The sequence below is a fragment of the Loxodonta africana genome, chromosome 2, assembly GCF_030014295.1.
Source record: "Loxodonta africana isolate mLoxAfr1 chromosome 2, mLoxAfr1.hap2, whole genome shotgun sequence".
Lineage (NCBI taxonomy): Eukaryota > Metazoa > Chordata > Mammalia > Proboscidea > Elephantidae > Loxodonta > Loxodonta africana.
In genome coordinates, this window is record NC_087343.1 from 71,762,885 (window position 1) to 71,777,011 (window position 14,127).

Here is a 14,127-nt window from a genome sequence, read left to right on the forward strand (position 1 = left end):
TGTACAGCAGAACGAAGCACTGTCTGGTCCTGCCCGATACTCTCAGTTGTTACTATGTTTGAGCCCATTGCTGCAACCACTGTGTCAGTCAATCTCGTTGAGGGTTTTCCTCTTTTTCATTGACTCTCTACCTTACCAAGCATGATGTCTTTCTCCAGAGACTCATCTCTCCTGATAACATGTCCAAAGTATGTGAGATGAGAGATGAAGTCTCACCATCCTTGCTTCTAAGGAACGCTCTGGCTATACTTCTTCCAAAACAGATTTGTTCATTCTTCTGACAGTCCACGGTATGTTCAATATTCTTCGCCTACACCATAATTCAAAGGCATCAATTCTTCTTCAGTCTTCCTTATTCATTGTCCAGCTTTCACATGCATATGAGGCAATTGAAAATATCATGGCTTAGGTCAGGACACCTTAGTCTTCAAAGTTACATCTTTGCTTTTTAACATTTTAAACAGGTCTTTTGCATCAGACTTGCCCAATGTAATATGTCTTTTGATTTCTTTACTGCTGCTTCCATGGGCTTGATTGTGGATCCAAGTAAAATGAAATCCTTGACAACTTCAGTATTTTCTGTGTTTATCATGATGTTGCTTATTGTTCCAGTTGTGAAGATTTCTGTTTTCTTTATGTTGAATTGCAATCCATGTTGTAATCTAGGGCATCAGATAATGGAGTTTAGAGGATGGAAAAATCATAAAATATAAACAAGGGAAGGACAGAGAGGGAAGTCCTGGACCATGTATCTTAAACTCTTTTGCTGAGCTATTTAAGCGAGGCTAAGGGGAGGCAGGAAACCTGGTGTCATAATGGTTAAGAGCTATGGCTGCTAACCAAAAGGCTAGCATTTCAAATTCCAGGTGTTCCTTGGAAACCCTATGGGGCAGTTCTACTATGTCCTTTAGGGTTGTTGTGAGTCAGAATCAACTCAACAGCAATGGGCTTTTATGGGTTAAGAGGAGGCGGGATCCCTGGTGGCGTAGTGGTTAAAAGCTCGACTACTAACTAAAAGGTCAGCATTTCGAATCCACCAGCTACTCCTTGGAAACCCTATGGAGCAGTTCTGTGTCTCGTAGGGTGGCCATGAGATAGAATCAACTCTCCAGCAACAGATTTGGTTTAAGGGGAGATGTGGCATTGGATCTATCATTCATACAATATTTATTTCAACAAATTTTTTGAGCATCTGCTATAGGCCAGGCGGCATTCTAGGCCCTTGGGATACAACAATAGACAGGATATATCCTAGTGAGTTGCAGAGATAGGGGGAGAGGATCTACCATAAACGAAGAAACCACAAAGTGACAAGTGATCTACAGGGAAATGAAACACGGTGATCGGGTGGATTCTTTCTCTTTGAAGATATGACATGCAAGAGGGAACTGAATGACTTGAAGACAACGACCATGAAATAGGCAAAGCAGCCTAAATAGAGAGACTGCCTAAGGTAAGGACAGCCTACAGCAGTGCAGTGCGGCTGGAGGGTAGTGAGCAACGGGAGAGTGATGGGCTTGAGGTGGAGAGACTGGCAGGGCAGTGTCCGAAGGACTGGATAAATCAGAGTAAGATGAGTGGGTTTTCATCTATATGTAATGAGAAGCACTTGAGGTTTTTAAATAGAATAACATAATCTTATTTGCATTTTTAAGGTTTTCTTTGGCTGCTCTGTGGAAGGTGGATTATCGAGCTCAATTTTGAAGCTTAGGAGATAGTCTAGGTAAGGATAATGGTGGTTTGAACTAAGATGGCAAATAGTGAAAATGGAAAGAGGTGGATGGGTTTGGTGTCTTCTGAAAGGAGATGCATATGACTCACCAATGGATAAGTTGAATGGTGTTCAGGAAAAAGGTAGAAATCAAAGAGATAGAAATCAAAAATGGCTCTTAACTTGTTGACTTGAGTAAGAGTATGAAGATGGTGATTCTCTTTACCAAGGTGGGGATGACCTAGGGAAGGGCAGGCTTATGGAAGAAAATCAAAAGTTTTGTTTTGCCCATATTAAGTTTGAGATGCCTATATCATGTTCATGTGGAGTTTGGAATTCCAAGGAGAGGTTAGGTATGGAGTAGTGAACATGGGACTTGTAGGCAAGGAGTTAAACTTGAATAATAGTCCTGTTAAATGGTCTTCCTTGTAGGTGTATGGATATTATCCTATCACTGACAGCACTGTACTTCAGGATAGACCTTGAAATGTTCTTTTTGACGATGAATGCAATGCCATTCCTCTTCAATTTGTCATTCCTGGCAGAGTAGAACATATGCTAGCCTGATTCAGAATGGCCAATACCAATCCATTTCAGCTCACTAATGCCTAGGTTATCAATCTCTATGCTTTCCATTTCATTTTTGATGACTTCCAATTTTCCTAGATTCATACTGGTACATTTCACATTCCAGTTATTAATGGATTTCGTAACCGTTTCTTCTCATTTTGAGTCATGCCACTTCAGCAAGTGAAGGTCCCAGAAGCTTGACTTCATCTACATCACTAAGGTCAACTCTACTTTGAGGAGGCCGCTCTTTCCCAGTCATGATTTGAGTGCCTTCCAACTTGAGGGACTCATCTTCCAGCACTGTATCGGATAATGTTATGCTGCTATTCGTAAGGTTCTCACTGGCCGATTTTTTCAGAAGTAGACAGGAAGATTCTTCTTATTCTGTCTTAGCCTGGAAGTTCTGCTGAAACCTGTCCACCATGGGTGACCCTACTGGTATTTGAAATACTGTTGGCATAGCTTCCAGCATCACAGCAACATGCAAGCCACTACAGTTTGAGAAACTGATAGACACATGGTGGTGATTGGAATGCGAAAGTTGGAAAGAAAGAAGAAAGATCTGTAGTTGGAAAATATAGCTTTGGTTATAGAAATGACACCAGATATCACATGAAAGAATTTTGTAATTTTTTTAAAGTTGTAATGGACAACTTATATATTGCAAATACCTTTTTTCCACAACATAAATGGCAGCTGTACACATGGAACTCACCGGATGAAAAACACAGGAATAAAATTGACTGCATCTGTGGAAGGAGAAGGTGGAAAAGCATAATATCATCTGTCAGAACAAGGCCAGGAACCAACTGCAGAAAAGACCATCAGTTGCTCACATGGAAGTTCAACTTGAAGCTGAAGAAAATTAAGACAAGCCCACAAGAGCTAAAATACAACCTTGAGAATATCACACCTGAATTTGGAGACCATCTCAAGAATAGATTTGACGCATTGGACAGTAATGACCAAAGACTAGACAAATTGTGGGAGGACATCATACACGCAGAAAGAAAAAACTCATTAAAAAGACAGGAAATAAAAGACCAAAATGGATTCCAGAAGAGACTGCAACTTATTCTTGAATGTAGAGTAGTTAAACAAATGGAAGAAATGATGAAGTAAAAGAGCTGAACAGAAGATTTCAAAGGACAGCTTGAGAAGACAAAGTAAAGTATTACAATGAAATGCACAAGGACCTGGAGTTAGAAAACCAAAAGGGAAGAACATGCTTGGCATTTTTCAAGCTAAAAGAACTGAAGAAACAATTCAAGCCTCGAGTTCCAATTCTGAAGGATTCTATGGTCAAACTATTGAATGACCCAAGATGCATCAAAAGAAGATGAAAAGAATACATAGAGTCACTGTACCAAAAAGGATTGGTTGGCGTTCAACCATTTCAGGAGGTAGCGTATCTTCAAGAAGCAATGGTGTCAGTGAAAGAAGTCCAAGTTGCACTGAAGGCATTGCCAAGAACAACGCTCTAGGAATTGATGAAATACCGATTGAGACGTTTCAACAAACAGATGCAGCACTGGAAGTGCTCACTCATCTATTCCAACAAATTTGGAAGACAGCTACCTGTCCAGCATACTGGAAGAGATCCATATTTGTGCCCATTCTAGAGAAAGGTGATCCAAGAGAATGCAGAAATTATCAAACAATATCAGTAATATGACATGCAAATAAAATTTTCTGAAGGTAATTCAAAAACAGTTGCAGCAGTACATCACCAGAAAACTGCCAGAAACTCAAGCCAGATTCAGAAGAGGAGGTGAACAAGTGATATCATTGCCAATGTCAGATGGACCTTGGCTGAAAGCAGAGAATACCAGAAAGATGTTTATTTGTATTTTATCCACTATGCAAAGGCATTTGGCTGTGTAGATAATAAAAAATTATGGATTACATTATGAAGAATGGGAATTCCAGAACACTTAATTATGCTTACGAGGAACCTGTACATAGACCAAGAGTCAGTCGTTCAAAGAGAACGAGGGGATACTGCATGGTTTAAAATCAGGAAAGGCGTGTATCAGGGCTGTGTCCTTTCACCATACTTATTCCATCTATATGTTGAGCAGATATTCCAAGAAGCTGGACTACATGAAGTAGAATATGACATTAGGAATGATGGGAGACTTATTCACAACCTTTGATACACAGATGACACAACCTTGCTTGCTGGAAGTGAAGAGGACTTAAAGCACTTACTGATGAAGATCAAAGACTACAGCCTTCAGTATGGATTATACCTCATCATAAAGAAAACAAAAATCCTGATAAATACAGAAAATATTGAAGTTGTCAAGGATTTCATTTCACCTGGATCCATGGTCAACTCTCAAGAAAAGCAGCAGTTGAGAAATCAAATGACGCATTGCAGTGGGCAAATCTGCTGCAAAAGACCTCTTTTAAGTGTTAAAAAGCAAAGATGTCACTTTAAGAACTAAGGTGCACCTGACCCAAGCCGTCATTGTTGTTTTCAGTCGCCTCATATGCATGCAAATGCTGGATAGTGAATCTGGAAGACCAAAGAGGAATTGATGACTTTGAATTATGGTGTTGGCGAAGAATATTGCATATACCATGGACTGCCCAAAGAACCAACAAGTCTGTTTTGGAAGAAGTACAACCAGAATGCTCCTTAGAAGAAAGGATGGCAAGACTTCATCTCACATACTTCGGACATGTTATCACGAGAGACCAGTCCCTGGAGAAGGACATCATGCTTGGTAAGATAGGAGGTCATCAAAAAAGAGGAAGACCCTCAATGAGATGGATTGACACAGTGGCTGCAACAATGAGCTCAAACATAGCAATGGTTGTGAGGATGGCGCGAGGCTTAATGTTTCATTCTTTTGTGAATAGGGTTGCTATGAGTCGGACCTGACTTGATGGCACTTCACAACAACTGCAGCAGGCAAGGAACTCGTATATTGGCCATGAGAGTGGGTGAAGTCAACTAGTGAAAAGCAGTCCCAGGACAGATCCTTGAAATAGAAGCTACCGATCATGAGACTTTGCTGATTTAGATACCAGGCAGAGGAGCTGGAGAAAGAGGCATGGGTTCAGGAGGAAAACCAGGAGGGTGGCTTCAAAGACTCAAAATGATGGAGTTTCAAGCAGGAGAGTGGCGCATTGTGTGGATGAAGGCTAACAGGTCAATGCTGATCTGTGGATGGGGCATAGGATTAATGGGCCTATGGGGGAGCAACAGGTGTCTGGAAAGCAGAATGAATGCAGATGCCAGAGAAACTTCTGACAGTGTGCAAAGGCTCTTCTGATTCCAGCAGCCTGAAGGGCCTTGGATTTTCCTTCTGGGAAAATTGGGGCTTGTGCATTACAAAATATCTGTGAACTTTCCTTTTAGATGCCTTTACCTTTCCTGTTGCTAAATCAGGATTTTCTTTAATGCCAGCTTTATGTGTGCAATGGGCCTGGAGTGATTTTACAACTTAACATATTTCTTTTCCTTTATCTTTAACCTGGTTGTGTGTGCCTGCATAGTCAAAAAAGGCCCTTTGAGTAGGTAAGATAGGATGGTGCAGGACCGGAGTGTTTTGTTCTGTTGTGCACGGGGTTGCTATGAATTGGAACTGACTCGATGGCACCTAACAACAGCAACAAGATAGGAAGCCAGTCTTGGTGGCAGGATGGGAATCGGGAAGGTAGAATAAGGGTGTGTGGAATGTGGATGGGTATAGAAACAAAAGCAGAGAGATGAAAACTGGTTTCCACATGTGGAGCCACTTCTTACAGTTCTGAGCTTGGAAAAAAAAATCACAATGTATTTAACATGGTAGTAAAAACTCCAACAAGTAGTATAGCAACAGTGGAAATCTCAGCTTCATTTATTTATTACTTGTATCCCACCTGTTTCAAAAAAAAGATTTGAAGTGGCTTAGGTGTAGGCATACATTATAGAACCACTCATTCATCCTACAAACATGTATTAATTACTGATGAAGACCTCACAGTAGAGGCTGGGGCTACCAGGATGAATGGCCCATGACATTCCCCCAGGGAGGACAGATGTGAAAGCAACTTACTATAATGTAATAATGGACAAGAGGAGGCAGAATTAATTCTGGTCTGGGCCAGTTTCAACAGAGAACATACTGTTTGACTGTAGGAGGGTGGAAAGTTGTCAATCACTAATAGAAGAGCGGCTATCGAGGGAAACCAATCCTGGGTAAAGGGCAGGAGAAGCAGCATGGTGGTTTGGGTGTATATCTTGAGATTACAGAGTCCCTGGATGGTGCATGCTGCTCTGCAGCTAATTGAAAGGTTGGAGGTTCAAGTCCACCCAGGGGTGACTTGGAAGAAAGGCCTGGAGATCTACTTCCAAAAAAATCACCCATGAAATCCCTTAGATCGTAGTTCAACTCTAACACACATAAGGTCACCATACATTGGAATTGACTCTTCAGCAACTGATTTTTGGTTGTGGTTACATCATGAACCATGGTGAGCATACGTAGTAGAGAGGGGAAGGGAAGAAAAAGTGTTAAGAGCTGAAGCTGGAAAGAGAGATTGAGACCAAGTTGGACTTTATTTTTATAGCTGTAGAACTGCACAGGTTTTAAACAGTGAAATAATTGACCTTGATTACAGGAAGAGAATTGGTGAATACACGGCATATGATTCTGCCCTTCTCCGTTTATGTTAAGCTCTGGGTGTCACAATGCTGATAGGACATCACCTATTAGGTGAATTGTCTCCACGTCAAATGAAACTTTGAAACATATCTAAAACTCACGTTCTTCCCTCTCCGACACGTCTATAGTTTGTCTCGCACGGATATGTGTGTGAACATGTGTGCGCTTACACACCTCTCAGGATCTTGAGTATGAAATTATGTAGATTTATGAGATTCTTCATGGTACAGAATGTGCTAGAACAGTTATTTCTTGGGGCTTGTATATTTAATAGCATGCAAGAATAAAATGCACCCTTTCATGGACATATTTTAGATCAGAGGTTATTAAAAGTCAAATGTGTATGTATGTGTGTATCAAGTTTATATGAAAGAAACAAGAGTGCCTTGTCTTCGGAAGGCTTTCTATGTCTTGTAGGTGAGATTTTTAGGCTTCTTACGTGAATTTATAAACGAGTATGCTTTTAAAATCAGAGCCTTTCAGCAGAGCTGGGTGCCTGAGTGGCTGAAATAGTTTAAGGCATAAATTGCTAAAAAAAAAATTATTTCAACACTCCAAAAGAAAGTCCGGTTCCGTCCATAACACATGACTTATGTAAGAAAACTGTAGTGAAAGATGTGCTATTTTTTATTTTTTCAGTCTCCCCCTATCCCCTAGAAGTTAGTGATTTAAGGAAAGCACTCCAAGCCCAACAGATCTTGTCAAATATTTGGTTTGGTAGGATTAATATTTCACTGTAGAGCGACAGTGGGAGCGCTGTCCTAGTTTTAGGGATGATTATGTAAACTAATGAGCCCCATCCATTAAAAATCTTAGGGAAAGAAAAAGCTATTTATCATGTGGATTATACTGACTATATTGAGGTAGGTATTAAATACTTCCAATGGAGTTTTGTTTAATTAAAGTTGCTCTTTCTGGGATGCTAAGGAAACCCTGGTGGCGTGGTGGTTAAGCGCTACAGCTGCTAACCAAAGAGTCAGCAGTTCAAATCTGCCAGGCGCTTCTTGGCAACTCCATGGAGCAGTTCTGCTCTGTCAGGTAGGGTCACTATGAGTCGGAATCAACTCAACGGCAATGGGTTTTTTTTTTTTTTAAATATTTTTTTAGTAATACAGTAAAACCTCTGAAAGCTGCGAACTGAGTAAGGCAGAAACCTTTCAGAGAGGGAAAACTCAAATATTTCCCACTAAAACGAGTAATAGAAAAGTGATAAGACTGCACCCTGTCAAAGGTGGCAAACTTTTGAGACCCGAAAAACAAGACAGTCCCATAGAGTTCCGGCCTTCACAGGTTTCACTGTAATTATGACGCTGTGAAAAAGTTTAATATTGTTTTGTTTTTCAAAAAACCCAACGATTTGTTATCCTTTCTCTTGCTCCTACTGGCTTAAGAGTTAGTTTCACTTAAATTTACTGTTCTCTGAATTATTTCCATTACAACAGGGCTGTCTTAGTCATCCAGTGCTGCTATAACAGAAATACAAGTGGATGGCTTTAACAAAGAGAGTTTATTCTCTCACAGTCCAGTAAGCTGGAAGTCTGAATTCAGGGTGCCAGCTCCAGGGGAAGGTGCTCACTGTCAGCTCTGGAGGAGGGTGCTTGTCATCAGTCTTTCCTTGGTCTGAGGGCATCTCAATGCAGGAATCTCAGGTCCAAAGGATGCGTTCTGTTCCCAGCACTGCTTTCTTGGTGGTATGAGGTTCCCAGTCTCTCTGCTTGCTTCTCTCTTCTATATCTCAAAAGAGATTGGCTTAAAACACCACCTAATCTTGTTTTTTTTTTTTTAATCTTGTAGACCTCATCAGTATACCTGCCGCTAATCCGTCTTATTACATCATAATGATAGGATTTACAACACATAGGGAAATCACATCAGAAGATAAAATGGTAGATGATCATACAATCGTACAAGGGAATCATGACCTAGCCAAGTTGACAGGTATTTTGGGGGGACACAATTCAATCCATGGCAAGACCTAAAGAATTATAGTTGGCTGGGAGAGTTGTAGGAGCCCTGGTGGTATATTGGTTAAAGTGCTTAACTGCTAACTAGAAAGTTGGTGGTTCAATCCCATCAGCTGCTCCGTAGGAGAAAGATGTGGCAGTCTACTTCTGTAAAGATTTACAGCTTTGGAAACCCTATGGGCAGTTCTACTCTGTCCTTTAGGGTCACTGTGAATCACAATTCATTCAAGGTCATCTGGTTTGATATTGGTCTTTGGGGGGGGTTGTAATTATACATCTTGGCCACTAGAGGGAAGTGACTCTAGTGTTTTTTTCTGGGTAAAGAGAAGGTGATTCATCCCCCTCTGATCCTGTGCCTCCTTATTGACCCTTGGCCTGAAGAAGGGTTTTCTTTAGTATTAGGATAATCCCTGCCCCAACTAGAGAAGAATCCCTGGGAAGGAAAGGTAGAATTAAGGATATTGTTTTAGGATCTGGTATATGGATATGTCTGCCTGAAACTTGGGGTCCGTTCAAATGAAGAGCTTCGCCAGGGAAAATGAGTGATTCTGCCAGGAACGTTTTCTCCATTAGTTGTAAAATATCAGTAATATGACTAACACTTCTATAATACTATGTACTATCCTAAGCACTTTAAAATTACTAGCACAACTCTAGTCACAGTCCTGCGAGGTAGTACTATATAATTCTCATTTTACGGAAGAGGAAACTAAAGCACGTGAGGGTAAGTACCTTACTGGATCACAGAACTAGAAAGCACCCAGGCAGTGACTCTAGAATCCATGTTTTCAACCCCTATACTATCCTGCTTCTCCGTACACCCCCAGTTTCCTGAGCACAACAAGACATTCATGAAATCCTGAAAATGTTTGAGTCTGCAAAGGGCAAAGATATTTTGGCTCTAAAACACAAAAAGGAAACTGCAAAATCAAAATTTATACCATATTTTATCTAATAACATATATTTATTCCATCTTCACATATCTGAAATCAGTTTATGGCTTACCCCCTTTTTAAGGGAAATAAGATATTTGTCTGGAAATATAAAGTTATATCAATTTCATTAGCTGTTCAATTTAACATTCACAAAAGTGTTATATTTGAAAACAATTTCTATTTTAGATCTTTGCACTTTGTGAGAATTTCCAAGTATGCAAGATGGTTGCTGGGAAATGAAGCCAAAATATAAAATAACTTACAAAATGTTTTCCAGGGGAGGGGGGAGCTTAATGTAGGATGTGGGTGTATTTTAATATGTTTGACAGTATGACAGATGGGGCTTCCATAAGTAAAAATTCTTAGGATCTTGAAGTTTTCTAAATGGCCCTGGATTCTGCCTCTTCTCTTGGGTTCTCAGAATCACCTTTAACCTCTATTTGTGTTACTTTCCTAGGGCTACCATAACAAATTACCTCAAACTGGGTGACTTAAGACAACAAAAATTTATTCTCTCATAGTTCTGGAGATGAGAAGTCCAAAACCAAGGTGTCACCAGGGCCAGGCTCCCTCTGAAGGCTTTAGGAAAGACTCTTTCCTTGCCTCTTCTAACTTCTTGTGGTAACCAGCACTCCTTGTGTTCTTTGGCTGTGGCAGCATAACTCCAATCTCTGCCACCATCATCATCAGACATCTCCCCTCTGTGTGTGTCCTCTGTGTCTCTGTGTGCTCCCCTAGACTTCTTATGAGGACAGCAGTCATTGGCCCACCCTACTCCAGTATAACTTCATTTTAACTAATCACATCTGTAAAGACCCTATTTTCAAATAAGGTTATGTTTTGCGGTTCTAGGTGGACACAACTTTTTGGAGGACACTATTCACCCAGTATAGACAATATGTCAGAGAGGACTTCCAAAATAAGAGTTCTCACTCTACTGCTAACCGAAAGGGTTACCATGAGTCAGAATGGACTCAACGACACACAACAACAACTACTACAGGGCCTTGAAGTTTTCTATATGGCCGTTCATCCTATCTCTTCTTTCAGATTCTCAGAAGCACCTTTAAACTGTAGCTGACTCACTTCTCCTTCATCATCTGGTTTAGGTCCCTATTTTCCCTTTAGGGAGTCAGTTATTCTTATTAAGGCTTCAAAAATAGTAACAGTGTTTAACATCTGGTGAGAGCTGTGTGTCTTCAGAGTGGTTTTGCCCAGTCATTGAGTGGTTGAAGTTCTCAGTATTCGTGGGCAGCCCAGAATTATTCCAGCTAATTGGGCAGCCTGTGGTATTTGGGAATGGAGGCATGACAGTAATGCGGGTGTGTGGATTTGGTCAAAACCTATATCAGCAAACAAGTTCAGCCCAGTGAAGATACTATTTTATATGGTGAATCCTTTTTTTTTTCTTTTTAATCCACTGACATTTTGGAATAGATACCCTTAAGGAAGAAATACAATTTCAGTAACTTTTTCAAGGAATTGCCAAGGGTCTGCAATCAAAAATATTGTCACACTAGGCAAAAAAAAAAAAAAATTCAACCAAGAAAAGATTTTTTTCTAGAATAAGTAAAATGAGGTAGAAAGCTTTCAAGTTAACTTAAAATATAGAACTTTTAGACCATCTATCTGAAGTCTCTGTTTTAAATGGTTTCATTCCATGTTGTGTTTTCATTTAATGTTTTAATTTTATAGTCAATGTCAGCATAGTCAGAGACTGAATGTACATAAATGAATTGGCTGAGAATTTTGTTTTTCAAGCTTTTCTCTAGATCTTTTCCTTGGGGTATTTCTCTGCTCTTCAGCAAGCCCTCACAGGTTTCGTATGGAGATGCAGAGAAAGCGAAATTCAAACCTAGATTTGTTGCTTATTGACAACTGTATGGAAGGTTTAATGTGACAAGCTGTTAAAATTATTTAATAAAGTGAAATTTATAGATTATTAGTGGATTTCCATTATTGGTTCTTTGCTTATTCTCTTTTACCTAAGAAATTTTTAAAAGCTGGCCTGTTTTTCATAGTTTAAAAAGAAAGCGTTCTACACTCTACTGTGGTAAGTAGCGTCTGGGCTCTTAAAAGCCTGTGAGTGACCATTTAGGATACCCCACTGGTCTCACCCCTTCGGGAGCAAGGAAGAATGAAGAAAACTAAAGATACAAGGGAAAGATTAGTCCAAAGGACTAATGTACCACATCTACCACGGCCTCCACCAGTACAACTAGATGGTGCCGGCCACCACCACTGACTGCTCTGACAGGGATCACAATACTGGGTCCTGGACAGAGCTGGAGAAAAATGCAGAACAAAATGCTAACTCAAAAAGAAAGATCAGACTTGCTGGCCTGACAGAGACTGGAAAAACCCTGAGAGTATGGCCCCAGGACACTTTCAGCTCAGTGATAAAGTCACTCCTGAGGTTCACCCTTCAGCCAAAGACTGGACAGGCCCACAAAATGAAACGAGACTAAATGGGCACACCAGCCCTCGGGCAAGGACTAGACGGCACGAGGGGACAGGAAAGCTGGTAATAGGGAACCTAAGGTTGAGAAGGGAAGAGTGTTGACATGTCTTGGGGTTGTTAACCAGTGTCATAAAACATCATGTGTACTGTTTAATGAGAAACTAGTTTGTTCTGTAAACCTTCATCTAAAGTACAACAACAAAAAAAAAGGCCTGTTTTTAAAAAATACATCTTATGGACTTTGACACTCTCTGTTATGTAGTTCTCTTTGTTTTGAAATTAATAATAAGCTTCAGTTAAACATATATTCTATTCATAGTTCTCTTGCTCAAATTTAAAGAGCCATACGACCACCAGCATTCTCTTAAGTTTATGATAAATCTATCTGTTCATATTTCTCTATGGGATTTTTTCCTACATTATTTAACTGAACTTGTAAACATATACGTATGAATCTATTCTAGAGTTTCTTGGAATCTGACAAGTAAATTAGATGTGATTTCATTGGGGAAACATATTACTGTTTTATTTACTGGGCTTTTTATAGGAGAAAAACATGTTGTGATTTTAGTTATTCCCTCCGGAAATGCTATCTCCTTGGATAGAAAATTAAAAAGCAAGATTCAGAATTATTTCAATGACAGCTTCTCAAGACATAATGACTAAAATATAGGACCTTATGTTGCTGTTTCACTAAAAGAAGCAATTATGCCCTAATCTACTCTGAGGCATGAAGTGGGGTGGAAGAAGGGATGTTACAAAGACTCCAGGCAGGAGACATTCTTCTTGTACTTTTGTGCAGTTATAAAAACTGGCTGTCTGGCTTGCCTACTCTGGTCTGTTCATCTGTTCATTGTTTTCCACTTGTTCTTTCATTTGCTTCCCTTGGACAATAGCCCAGTAAAATAAATTCGGTAACTATGGCATGACCCACATTTACGAGATACCATGAAAACTTATTTCCACTGCCCTCCCAAATTGTCCTTGTTTGGATACTTACATGTTAAATAATGGGTTCAATCCATCAGTCACGTGTTGACCAATGGCATTAGATCCACACAGCACTGCTATTACCTGTCTTACATTTTTAAAGCACACACTAAAATAGCCCTTGCAAATCAGGGAACTGGGTCAGCACTCTTAGGTTATAGAAGTTACATGCAGCAGGCTTTGTTCCCTAATAAAACTGAAAGTAGCAAACAATACCTCAGGTCTTAGGTACTCCATGGATTCTTTTTTTTTTTTTTTAAAACAAATCCCCCTCCCCGTTTCTGCCTCTTCCGAGTTCCCTAAATTCACTCAAGTCATTCAAAAACCAAGTTGTCATCAAGTCTATTCTTTTTATTTTCCTGAAGATTTTATTGTGCTTTAGGTGAAAGTTTACATAGCAAATTAGTTTTCCAATCAATGATTCATAAGAAATTTTTTTACATGTATAACTTTTATGTTGTGTATTGTATGTTACATTCTTCATCTGCCACCCTCCATTTATACCCACCCTCCATCCTGTATTCATCCTTCATCTTGTGTACACCCTCCATCCTCTATCTTGTCTCCACTCTCCATCCTCCATCTTGTATCCATCCTCCATCCTCCATTTTTTTTTTTTTTTTGTACTTTAGATGAAGGTTTACAGAGCAAACTAGTTTCTCATTAAACAATTGGTACACATATTGTTTTGCGACGTTGGTTGCCAACCCCATGACATGTCAACACTCTGGGCTGCCTATTACCAGCTTGCTGTCTGCTACTGCCTTCTTATTCTTGCCCCTGGGCTGGCGTGCCCATTTAGTCCTGTTTTGTTTTATGGACCTATCTAATCTTTGG